Source organism: Babylonia areolata, chromosome 14, assembly GCF_041734735.1.
Source record: "Babylonia areolata isolate BAREFJ2019XMU chromosome 14, ASM4173473v1, whole genome shotgun sequence".
Classification (NCBI taxonomy): Eukaryota; Metazoa; Mollusca; class Gastropoda; order Neogastropoda; family Buccinidae; genus Babylonia; species Babylonia areolata.
Window position 1 is genome coordinate 35,660,921 of NC_134889.1, and position 12,500 is coordinate 35,673,420.

General features: G+C 44.4%; 1 protein-coding gene across 2 annotated transcripts in view; it reads left to right on the forward strand.

Moving 5' to 3' along the window:
• The window catches only part of LOC143290021 (uncharacterized), a 231,926-nt gene that overhangs the window by 54,456 nt on the left and 164,970 nt on the right, over nucleotides 1-12,500 (forward strand). Inside the window, exon 1 of one of the 2 annotated variants that reach the window (XM_076599347.1) lies at nucleotides 11,788-11,953. The exons of the other annotated variant lie outside the window; for it this stretch is intronic. The gene's annotated coding sequence lies outside the window, so the exon portion shown is untranslated. Of the gene's footprint in view, nucleotides 1-11,787; nucleotides 11,954-12,500 lie in introns of those variants that run through there. 2 annotated transcript variants of the gene reach the window in all.

Below are 12,500 nucleotides of genomic sequence, written 5' to 3' on the forward strand. Positions count from 1 at the left end.
TAAGGTAAGGTAAGGCAAGATAAGGAAAGGCAAGGTAATGCAAGGTAAGGTAAGGCAAGGTATGGTAAGGTAATGCAAGACAAGGCAAGACAAGGCAGAGGTTTATTTCATGTGTCCTTTGGAGGTATTGAAACATACATGACGGCGCAATAGCCGAGTGGTTAAAGCGTTGGACTTTCAATCTGAGGGTCCCGGGTTCGAATCTCGGTGACGGCGCCTGGTGGGTAAAGGGTGGAGATTTTCCCGATCTTCCAGGTCAACATATGTGCAGACCTGCTTAGTGCCTGAACCCCCTTCGTGTGTATACAGCAAGCAGAAGATCAAATACGCACGTTAAAGATCCTGTAATTCATGTCGGCGCTCGGTCGGTTCTGGAAACAAGAACACACCCAGCATGCGCACCCTCGGAAACGGAGTATGGCTGCCTACATGGCGGGGTAAATCAACAAAAATGGTCATACACGTAAAATGTTACATGTCTGTCTAGGTGTGTATGCATGCGTGCCTGAAATCTGATTGAATTGTACAGGAAATGAATGATCAGCGCCCAGTGTTTCCCAAACTGCTGCTGGCCCCGACACCCCACCCCACACACACTCATATGCATAACACACACACACACACAAATGCACACACACACACAAATGCACACACACACACACACACACACACACACACACACACATATATATATATATATATATATATATATATATATGTGTGTGTGTGTGTGTGTGTGTGTGTGTGTGTGCATATGTATATGTATTATATATATTCACACCAGAAACCTCTATTGACATCACGACGACATACATCCATACCTACACACCACAGATCTCTATCAACATCACCCACAACCATCACGACAACCATCATCACCACCAGTGTCCCCCAACCTCCCCAGCCCCCCCCCCCCCACCCCATTCCCCTACAACACCACACCACACCACTCCCTCATCACAGCAACCATTCACACCAATACCCAGACTATCACCATCGTCACCAGCAATGCTCTGTGGACGCTGTGCAAACTCATTTCGGCCAGGAACAGTCAGCGACCGACGCCTACCAGCCATTCATTTCGCCACTGTGTGCCCATGAGAACGGGGGGGTGACTAACGACAAAGGAAGGGCGGCCTTCACCCAATCATCTTCTCCGACACAGAAATGGAATGAGAAATGATGAATAAATGAATGAACGAACGAATGAATGAATGAGTGAATAAATGAATGATGAATGAATGAATGAATGAACGAATGCGTGAATCTTTTTCTGACTAACAAGAAACGAAGGGGCGGCCTTCACCCAATCATCTTCTCTGACACAGAAATGGAATGAATGAATGAATGAATGAATGAATGAATGAATGAATGAATGAACGAATGAATGCATCAACGAATGAACGAATAAATCAAGAATGGGTGAATGCATCAAAGATGAATGAATGAACGAATGAATGCATCAACGAACGAACGATTGAATGAAGAAATGCATCAACAAGTGAATGAATGAATATCCCCGAAAACGGAGTGTGGCTGCCTACATGGCTGGGTAAAAACGGTCATACACGTAAAAGCCCACTCGTGTACATACGAGTGAACGTGGGATTTGCAGCCCACGAACGGAGCAGAAGAAGAAGAAGAAGAAGAAGAAGAAATCAATTAATCAATCAATTAATGCATGAATCTTTTATTGTCCAACGGTGGAGAAATTATCGCGTTGGGCCACTTAGATACCTGCTGTTGTTTTGAGAGACTAACAGACATTTACCCCCCCCCCCTTCACACACACACACGCACACACACACACACACACACACACACACACACACACACACACACACACACACACACACACACACACACACACACACACACACACACACACACACACACCCACACACACTCACTCATAGACATGGACTAAAAACAGGAGATATTGTTTTTCGTTCGTGTAGGCACACTGTCGATGGAGCCTTTGGGAATCACATGGTAAAGAAATGGGCCTGGGTCCGAGTCAAAGTCGCTACACCCACACACGTTCCACACACACACACACACACACACACACACACACACACACACACACACAGAGATCTCAAATTCACCTCCAGTCCTGCACCCTTCGGACACAGCTCATGAATGAATATCGTAAAATAAAACAAAAACAAACACGCACACTTCAGCTAAGATCGCCGGCAGTTCCAGCAGAACGTGTGTTCCTGATGACATGAAGCCACGTGTCACGGACACTGTCTGCACGGGCCATGCCTCCCAAAGGAAGCGAACGCTGCCAAGAGATCCCATCAAAATCCAGACACAGACTTCCCAAAGGGACAATGAAAGTTTCCGTTTCAGTTTCTCTTTAAAAAAAAAAAAAAAAAAAAAGAGGCGTCAGTCACTGCGTTCGGGCAAATCTATATGCGCTACACCACATTAAAATTTTTGCCAGGCAGATGCCTGACCAGCAAGCATAACTCCACGCGAGCTTGTTTGGTTTGGAGTGCATGCATAGATATATATATATTTTTAATAAATAATATAATAATTATTATATTCTCTCTCTCTCTCTCTCTCTCTCTCTCTCTATATATATATATATATATATATATATATATTTATATATATGTATACATATTATATTCTCTCTCTCTCTCTCTCTCTCTCTCTCTCTCTATATATATATATATATATATATATATATGTGTGTGTGTGTGTGTGTGTGTGTGTGTGTGTGTGTGTGTGTGTGTACCTATAAGAGTGGGTTTTTTTTTTCTTTTTTTCATAATTTCGCTGGAGGACAATGCTTTTTTTTACCAATGGTTCTTTCTCAGTGCGCCAAGTGCGTGCTGCACACGGGACCTCGGTTCACCATCTCATCCACATGACTTACGCTGTTGGATTTTTCCGTCAAACTGGACAGAGAGGGACGGGAGCTGGATTCGAACCCAGACCCTCACGGACACTGTATCAATTAGCAGACAAGTGTCTTAATAAGTATTCTATCACCTTTTCTCGTTGAGGATAAAAAAAAAAAAATGAAGCTTTTACCTACATGTTATAGAGCCCGACCAAACACCGCTCCATTCCACTTACTGTTTTCTGAACGAAACAGACCAATGTTGCTAAAAACTACAGCATTTTGTCTCCACTATTCGTGTTTAGTTTCAAGGGAATGTTGTTTATTGATAGGAATCTAATCTAGTCTACTGTGAAAGGAAATGATGGTTAGCGTGTATTTGACTGTTGGCTCGGGTGCTCCTTTTTAGTTCCTTTACTTCTTTTCCTTTTCTTTTTTTTAACATAATTTCTTTTTGTTTTTATGGGTGGGTGTCAAAGACGCTGATGAATAATGTTTCTTCTTCTTCTTCTGTGTTCGTGGGCTGCAGCTCCCGTGTTCACTCGTTGTACACGAGCGGGACTGTACGTGTGTGACTTCATTTTGGGAAAAGTCAAGACTGGAAATTTTTGCGTTTCACCAGTCAGTTCAAGGGTATTTACTCTCATAGTTTATTATTTTAACTGTGAATTCCGACTGATTCTATGGATATTTTTATGGCAGTTTGGGGCATAATCCAGTAAGTGATGAGGTTTTCACAAATCTTTCTCTGAATAAATATTTAACAGTCTCCTTCTCCACTTTCCGTCACATGTTATCGTGTACTGTCGATTGAATATAGGATTGAACGGTCAGGTCAACAACTTGAAACAAAATGGCGTCGTTCGCGTCCGCGAAAAATATGAGCACGCGCTTTGAATATGTATAAATATGTGTACGCAATTGATTTTTGCCCATGACCTTCAAGGCTCAGCCAATAGATCTATAAAGTCCACTCGTCGTATTGATTTTAGTATTTTCCGAAAAAGACCACTTGGGCGAATGAACATATTGAAAACCCTGTACACTGAGAGTAAAACACACAAGCTTTTTTTATTTATTGAGTATAATTTCAAAATGTAATGTTCAAGATGAGAACGATCAGTTTAAAGCAAATTAAGCCCCCTAGCATTAATTACAGATTAATTTCCCTTTTTTACTATCTGCACCAAAGACATGCAAAATAAATATAACTTCCATGCTTTGCAAAAGAAGTTCCTGTTTGAACAAAAAATGATAAAAATGACTGCTCTTGTTGTTGTGTCAGAATATCAGATCAAAGTGCCAAGTTTAGAGAATTAAAAAAACAAAACAAAACAAAACAAAACAAAAAACCCCTCAGTAAATTCAGTTTGCATATAATTTGGCTTCTTTTTTAATTTTTTGTGTGTGCCCATCTCAGAGGTGCAATATTGTTTTAAACAAGATGACTGGAAAGAATTGAATTTTTCCTATTTTTATGCCAAATTTGGTGTCACTTGACAAAGTATTTGTAGAAAAAATGGCAATGTTAAAGTTTACCACGGACACACACACACACACACACACACACACAACCGAACACCAGGTTAAACCATAGACTCACTTTGTTTACACAAGTGAGTCAAATAGCAACCTGTTTGTTGATCGTTCCATTATTCTGTCGTTGTACTTGTTTCTGTTGCTTGCATGCACGTGGTTGTCTATACCGTGACGTGTTCGAAAGGACTGTTGCTTGCATGCACTTGGTTGTCTATACCGTAACGTGTTCGAAAGGACTGTTGCTTGGATGCACGTGGTTGTCTATACCGTAACGTGTTCGAAAGGACTGTTGCTTGCATGCACTTGGTTGTCTATACCGTAATGTGTTCGAAAGGACTGTTGCTTGCATGCACTTGGTTGTCTATACCGTGACGTGTTCGAAAGGACTGTTGCTTGCATGCACTTGGTTGTCCATACCGTAACGTGTTCGAAAGGACTGTTGCTTGGATGCACGTGGTTGTCTATACCGTAACGTGTTCGAAAGGACTGTTGCTTGCATGCACGTGGTTGTCTATACCGTGACGTGTTCGAAAGGACTGTTGCTTGCATGCATTTGGTTGTCTATACCGTAACGTGTTCGAAAGGACTGTTGCTTGCATGCACGTGGTTGTCCATACCGTAACGTGTTCGAAAGGACTGTTTGCTTATCATTCAAAGACAGCACATATTGCACAACTTTCTTGTAGCTGTACCTGTCCGAATTAAAAACTATCGAGTTTATTATTCTAAGAGAGGATAATATGGTGCATAAGTTTCTTGTGGTTGTTTCTGTAGCTCGCGTATGCTTAGTTATATATACCGTAACGTGTTCAAATAAAAGACTGCTTTTCATTCAAAGATATGATCTGTTGTATAACTTTCTTGTAGCTGTATATGTAGTAAACATGTGCTGAGGTATATATTTTACAACGCCTTCGAATTAGAAAACTTTGTTTGTTTATGATGCAAAAACAGGATATCATCATTTCATTTTGCCCATCGCTCCTGGTGGAGCATAGGCCATCGACGACCCCTCGCCATCGCACTCTGTTCTGGGCTGTTCTGGCCATTCCAGTCCAGTTGATCCCTTGCTGCTTCAGCTCTGCCTCGGTATCTCGCCTCCAGCTGTTGCGAGGCCGGCCTCTCTTCCTCTTTCCCTGCGGGTTCCAGGTCAGGGCCTGGCGTGTGATGCTTGACGCTGGCTTCCTGAGGGTGTGTCCGATCCAGCCCCACTTCCTCCGCAGTATCTGCTTGGCCACTGGTTCCTGTCCCGCTCGCTCCCACAGATCTTCGTTTCGGATCTTCTCCTGCCATCGGATTTTGTAGATGCGCCTCAGACAGGTGTTGAAGAATGTCTGAATCTTCTGCTGCATCGTCTGTGTTGTCCGCCATGTCCCGCATCCATAGAGCAGAATTGACTTCACACTGGAGTTGAAGATGCGGAGTTTGGTTTTCATACTGATTGCTCCAGATGCCCAGATGTTCTTGAGCATGATGAAAGCTGTTCTTGCCTTGCCGATTCTGGCTGTGACGTCTCGTCAGGATATGATATTGGATAACTTTCTTGTAGTTGTTTCTGTAGTACGTTTGTAATTTGCATATAAACTAAAAGGTGTTCGAATTAAAAACCGTTTGCTCTACATTCTAAAACAGGACATATTGTATTACTTTCTTGGTTGCATCAGCAGCATGCATGTATGTATATATACTTGAATCAGTGTATATGCCGTGACGTGTTCGAAATTAAGTACTGTTTGCTTATCTTTAAAAAAAAAAAAATAAACTGGACATATAATATAACTTTCTTGTAGATATATCTGCATCACGCGTGTATTTAGCGTATATACCACTACATGTTCGAATTATCATTCTAAGACAGGACATACTGTATCGATATAACTTTCTTGTAGTTGTAGCTGTAGCACTCATGTGTTTAGAATTACACCGTAAGGTGTTTGAATTAAAAACTGCTTGTTAATTATTCTAAGGCAGGACATATTGTTGAACTTTTCTTGCAGTTTATTTGTAGCACGCATGTACTTAGTATACGCACCATAACGTGTTCGAATGAAAAAAACTGTAGGACACGTTGTCCGCATGACAGACAGCAGGATCCCGAAATGCTTTTGTATGGCCAGCTGAAGTAAGGCCACCGTGAACTTGAAAGACCCTGCAAACGCTTCAAAGACACCTTGAAGATAAACCCCAAAGCCTGTGACATAGACATCGCTTCCTGGAAAACTGATGCCCTTGACCGCTCTCGCTGGAGGATGCTGTGCTCTAGAGGCATAAAGACGTTTGAAAACAAGAGAACGCTGGCCATTAAGGAGAAGCGTGAGCGAAGGAAGCAGGGCTCAACTTCTGGAGACGTTTTCCCTTGCAATACCTGTGGGAAGTGCTGCGCATCCACAATCGGCCTCTTCTCCCATATGAGGACACACACCGACAGATAAGCCTGCCTGCCTACTCATCCGTCGGTCCGACGGGAGACTCCATCACGCATGTGCTAAGTATATATACCGCAACGTGTTTGAACTAAGGACTGTTTAATCAACCTCGGGCGAACCTCTTCGACGTTTTGTCGACGGATATTGTTGGACGTGCTACAAGTAAATCTGCTTTATGATGCTGATGGTGTCTCGTATGTCTGTAAGAAACTGTGTATGTAGAGCTGATGGTGCTGATTCATAGCTTTGTGTTTATCTGTTTATTTATATGTTTATTAGTTTATTATTCATTTATTTATTTATTCATGTAAGTGAGTGAGTGAGTGAGCGAGTGTGTGTGTGTGTGTGTGTGTGTGTGTGTGTGTGTGTGTGTGTGTGTGTGTGTGTGTGTGATCATAGATCACAGATCACTGATCGATGTCACCATGCACTAGGATCCAGTGTAGAACATAGAACCCCTCCCCCCCCCCCCCCAACCCTCCCACACCTCCATCCCACACCCACACACCCACGTGTCCATTGATAAATAATAAATCAGTCAGGTCTTCGTTTCTCGGGTATTTCTAGTGGTGTGTGTGTGTGTGTGTGTGTGTGTGTGTGTGTGTGTGTGTGTGTGTGTGTGTGTGTGTGTGTGTGTACGTGTGTGTGTGTGTGTGTGTGTGTGTGTGTGTATGTGTGTGTGTGTGTGTTTGTATTGTGTGTGTGTGTGCGTGTGTGTGTGTGCGTGCGTGTGTGTGTGTGTGTGTGTGTGTGTGTGTGTGTGTGTGTGTGCATTGGCAATGATATTTTGCTTGCATTTTGGATTGCTCTGCCCTGGGTTTCTATAGCCTTCCATTGTTATTTCATTCATCAGATGAATCACTGTGTTCATGGTTGAAAAAAAGAAAAGAAAAAAGAAAACAAAAACAACAACAACAACAACAAAAAAACAACAACAACCCCCCCAAAAAAAAACCAACAAGAGAGATTGTGGGTGTGTGCTGTTTGACATTGGCAAAGCGGGCTTGGTGTTTCTGCATACCATTCCTCGCCCACACTCTCCTCCACTCAATTTCCAAAACACATTCTGGATAAACATGATGTTTACTCATAATATTACAAACCTCACGCTTACTGTAAAGTTCTTCAAAGTAAACAGACTATACAGTGTTTATTCATATTCCTAAAAACACACACACACAAAAAAACCAAAAAAACAGCACGTATGATATTTTATTCCGAAGTGTGTTGTCCAACTCTTGTATGTCGTCATATTTCCAAATATCAGTGTCTGCTGTTTCTCATTAAATTCAGCATGTCTTCACGGTGCAGTTCAGTATCAGTATCAGTTGCTCACGGAGGCGTCACTGCGTTCGGGCAAACCCACACACGCTACACCACATTTGCTGCAGTGAGCAGGTGCCCTGACCAGCAGCAGCGAAACAGCAGGCAACGCGCTCAGGCAGACCCCGAGGGAAACTAAAATAAAACGAAGCAGAATAACAGGAATAGATAAACATATAAATAAATAGATAGATAAGTAGATATAAATGAATAAAGAAACAGATAAACAAGTAATTAAACAAATAAATAAGTAAGTAAATACATTTAAAAAAAGAAAAGGTTTCAGTCACGCACACATGGGCACTCCTACAAAAATGTGATATTTTACGCGCATGACTAGTTTGTTTTCCACCATGTAAGCAGCCATACTCCGTTTTCGGATGGCCTATATGGGTGTACATGCTGAGTATGTTCTTGTCGCCATAACCCCACAGAACGCTGACATGGATAACAGGATCTTTAACGTGCGTAGAATTTTGATCTTCCGCGTGCGTATTCGTATACACGAAGGGGGTTCAGGCACTAGCACGTCTGCGCAGTTGTTGACCTGGGAAATCGGAAATAATGACCTCCACCCTTTTCACACCAGGCGCAGTTACCGAGATTTGGACCCGGGACCCTCAGATTGAAGGTCCAACGCTTTTACCACTGAGCTATTGCCGGCGATAAGTGTTCACACTGGCTACCAGCCGTGCTCAGCCGTCGCCAGTCGGGTTTTTTGTTTGCCGGCCTCGTGTAGACAGGAGGAAGGTGGCGGAATGGTCAAGACGCTCGCCTGCCAATACAGAGAACCGTGAGGGTCGGGTTCGAATCCAGCTCTCGCCCTTTCCGGAAAGTTTGATGGAAAGTCAAACTGAGCGTCTTGTCGTTTGGATGAGATGATAAACCGAGGTCCCGTGTGCAGCACGCGCTTGGCGCACTGAAAAAGAACCCATGGCAACGAGAATTCTGTAGAAGAAATCCGCTCTGATGGGTGCAGAAATATTATAAGCATCCACTCAAGGCCTGACAAAGCGCGTCAGATGGGTTATGCTGCTGGTCAGGCATCTGCCTGGCAGATGTGGCCTAGCGTATATGGACTTGACCGAACGCAGTGACGCCTCCTTGAGAAACTGAAACTGAAACTGAAACTGTGTTGACAGATGAGACGGGTGGATGGCCGAAGGGACGGAGCTTTCCTATGATGCTCGTAGCGTGAATCCCACTGAGGTTTGTTTCTTCCGTTTGGAGAGCACCGTAAGGGGCAGCAACTAGGCTGTGTGTGACTGAAGTGTGTTGCTGTGTCAGGCTGTGTGTGACTGAAGTGTGTTGCTGTATCAGGCTGTGTGTGACTGAAGTGTGTTGCTGTGTCAGGCTGTGTTTGACTGAAGTGTGTTGCTGTGTCAGGCTGACGGCAACTGGCTGTGTGTGACTGAAGTGTTTTGCTGTGTCAGGCTGACGGCAACTAGCTGTGTGTGACTGAAGTGTGTTGCTGTGTCAGGCTGACAGCAACTGGCTGTGTGTGACTGAAGTGTGGAAGTGTGTTGCTGTGTCAGGCTGACGGCAACTAGCTGTGTGTGACTGAAGTGTGTTGCTGTCAACAGGCTGACAGCAACTGGCTGTGTGTGACTGAAGTGTGTTGCTGTGTCAACAGGCTGACAGCAACTGGCTGTGTGTGACTGAAGTGTGTTACTGTATCAGGCTGTGTGTGACTGAAGTATGTTGCTGTGTCAGGCTGACGGCAACTGGCTGTGTGTGACTGAAGTGTGTTGCTGTGTCAGGCTGACGGCAACTGGCTGTGTGTGACTGAAGTGTGTTGCTGTGTCAACAGGCTGACGGCAACTGGCTGTGTGTGACTGAAGTGTGTTGCTGTGTCAACAGGCTGACGGCAACTAGCTGTGTGTGACTGAAGTGTGTTGTTGTGTCAGGCTGACGGCAACTAGCTGTGTGTGACTGAAGTGTGTTGCTGTGTCAACAGGCTGACAGCAACTGGCTGTGTGTGACTGAAGTGTGTTGCTGTGTCAACAGGCTGACGGCAACTAGCTGTGTGTGACTGAAGTGTGTTGCTGTGTCAGGCTGACAGCAACTGGCTGTGTGTGACTGAAGTGTGTTACTGTATCAGGCTGTGTGTGACTGAAGTATGTTGCTGTGTCAGGCTGACGGCAACTAGCTGTGTGTGACTGAAGTGTGTTGCTGTGTCAACAGGCTGACGGCAACTAGGCTGTGTGACTGAAGTGTGTTGCTGTGTCAGGCTGACGGCAACTAGGCTGTGTGACTGAAGTGTGTTGCTGTGTCAGGCTGTGTGTGACTGAAGTGTGTTGCTGTGTCAGGCTGACGGCAACTGGCTGACCCCCACCCCCGTCAACTTTGACCAACTCTTAATGACCCCTAACACCATGCGAACTGAGCGCCGCTTAATCAAGATAAGGTCGCATCTGCAACCCAGCCGCTTGGAAGTCTCACTGACATTCAGTATCAGTATCAGTACCTCAAGGAGGCGTCACTGCATTCGGTCAAATCCATATGCGCTACACCACATCTGCCAAGCAGATGCCTGACCAGCAGCGTAACCCAACGCGCTTAGTTATGCAGGCCTTGAGAAGGAAATATATAAATAAATTAGAATTTAAAAAGTAATAATAATAATTAAAAAAAAAAAAAATTATAATGATTTAAAATTAATAATTACAAAATAAGTAAATAAATAGATAAATAAATGATAATAATAAATTTAAAAAATATATAACTACAAACTGATAAATAAAAAAAGAATTATAGTAATAACAGTAAATGTAAATAAAATAAAAAAGACAATAATGATGATAAATAAGCAAATAAGCAAATAAATGTAAAACATGCAGACACGCATTCACACACACACACACACACACACACACACACACACACACACACACACACACACACACACACATGCATAACAGATAATGCAACCAACAAATACACATAAACGCACACGAGCCCCAACACACACACACACACACACACACACACACACACACACGTTACCCTGCACCCCATTGACATTCACTCAGCTACACCACTGGCAAACAGGTCGTGCTTCCAACCAGGCGAAACAAGACAAACACGTGCAACATTGTTCTCAGTTTCTCCTTGCGCAATGGCCGATCCTTTCAACTGACCGTTCGCTTTGCGTGCACTGCAGGAGACAGCTTCTGTCATTGACACGAGAGAGAGACAGAGAGGGAAAGGGAGAGAGAGAGAGAGAGAGAGAGAGAGAGAGACAGAGAGAGAGAGACAGAGACAGAGAGGGAAAGGGAGAGAGAGAGAGAGAGAGAGGTGGGGGTAGGGGTGGCGACGACTGAGCTGAATATGAGCTCGATAGTGGGGACCGCCTTTCCGGAGTCTGAGTCCAGGATCCTTCCCCTTCACACATCTTCCTCCTTCGTCTCAGTGCTGTTGCTGTGTTTGTATTAAGAGAGAGAGAAAGAGAGAGAGAAAGAGAGAGAGTTGTTCCACCAGCGCACGCACGCGCGCTTGCTGGCATTTTCTGTCCTTGCTGCTGTCTCATCTCTCCTTCAGGAGAGAAGGAGAAGGAGGAGGAGGACGACGAGGAGGAGGAGGCGGGGAAGTTATATTCATTTCGCTGCTGCTGATGCTGGTGGTGGTGCATATTTGGAATGCTTTGCGGCGTGTGAATGTGTGGCCAGGGGCCCGTACTGTGCGGCAGGGGGAGAGAACGAGACAGACAAGTGGTGCATGTGAGGGAGACTGACAGAGGAACAACAACCACCACCACCACCACAACAACAGCAACAACTTGAACCAAAATAAACGACTTGTCAGTGTGAGTATTTCACCTGCTCTCTCTCTCTCTTTGTGTGTGTGTGTGTGTGTGTGTGTGTGTGTCTGTGTCTCTGTGTGTGTCTCTCTGTCTCTCTATCTCTCCACCTCTCCCTCTCTCCCCGTCTCTGTCTGTATGCATCTCTCTGTCTCTCACTCTCTCTTTCACCTCTCTCTCTCTCTCTCTCCCTCCCTCCCTCAGTCTCCCTCCCTGTCTGTCTGTATCTGTCTCTCTCTCTCAACTATACAACTCCCCTCTCTCTCGTGTTATTTCTCTATGTGTGTATGCCGTGTGTGCGTGTGTGTGTGTTTGCGCGCGCGTGTGTGTCCATCCGTATAGACCTCTCTGTCTCTGTCTCTGTCTGTCTGTCTGTCTCTGTATCTCTGTGTGTGTGTGTGTGTGTGTGTGTGTGTGTGTGTGTGTGACCATCAGCGGTGCGTTCTTTGCGGTGTTTGTTAATTAAGGGAGGTAGTACGCGTTGTGTAGAGTAACGTGTATAGAGCCTCAGTTCCCTTGCATGCACGCTTTGATGTTTCCGCGGCCCAGCTTT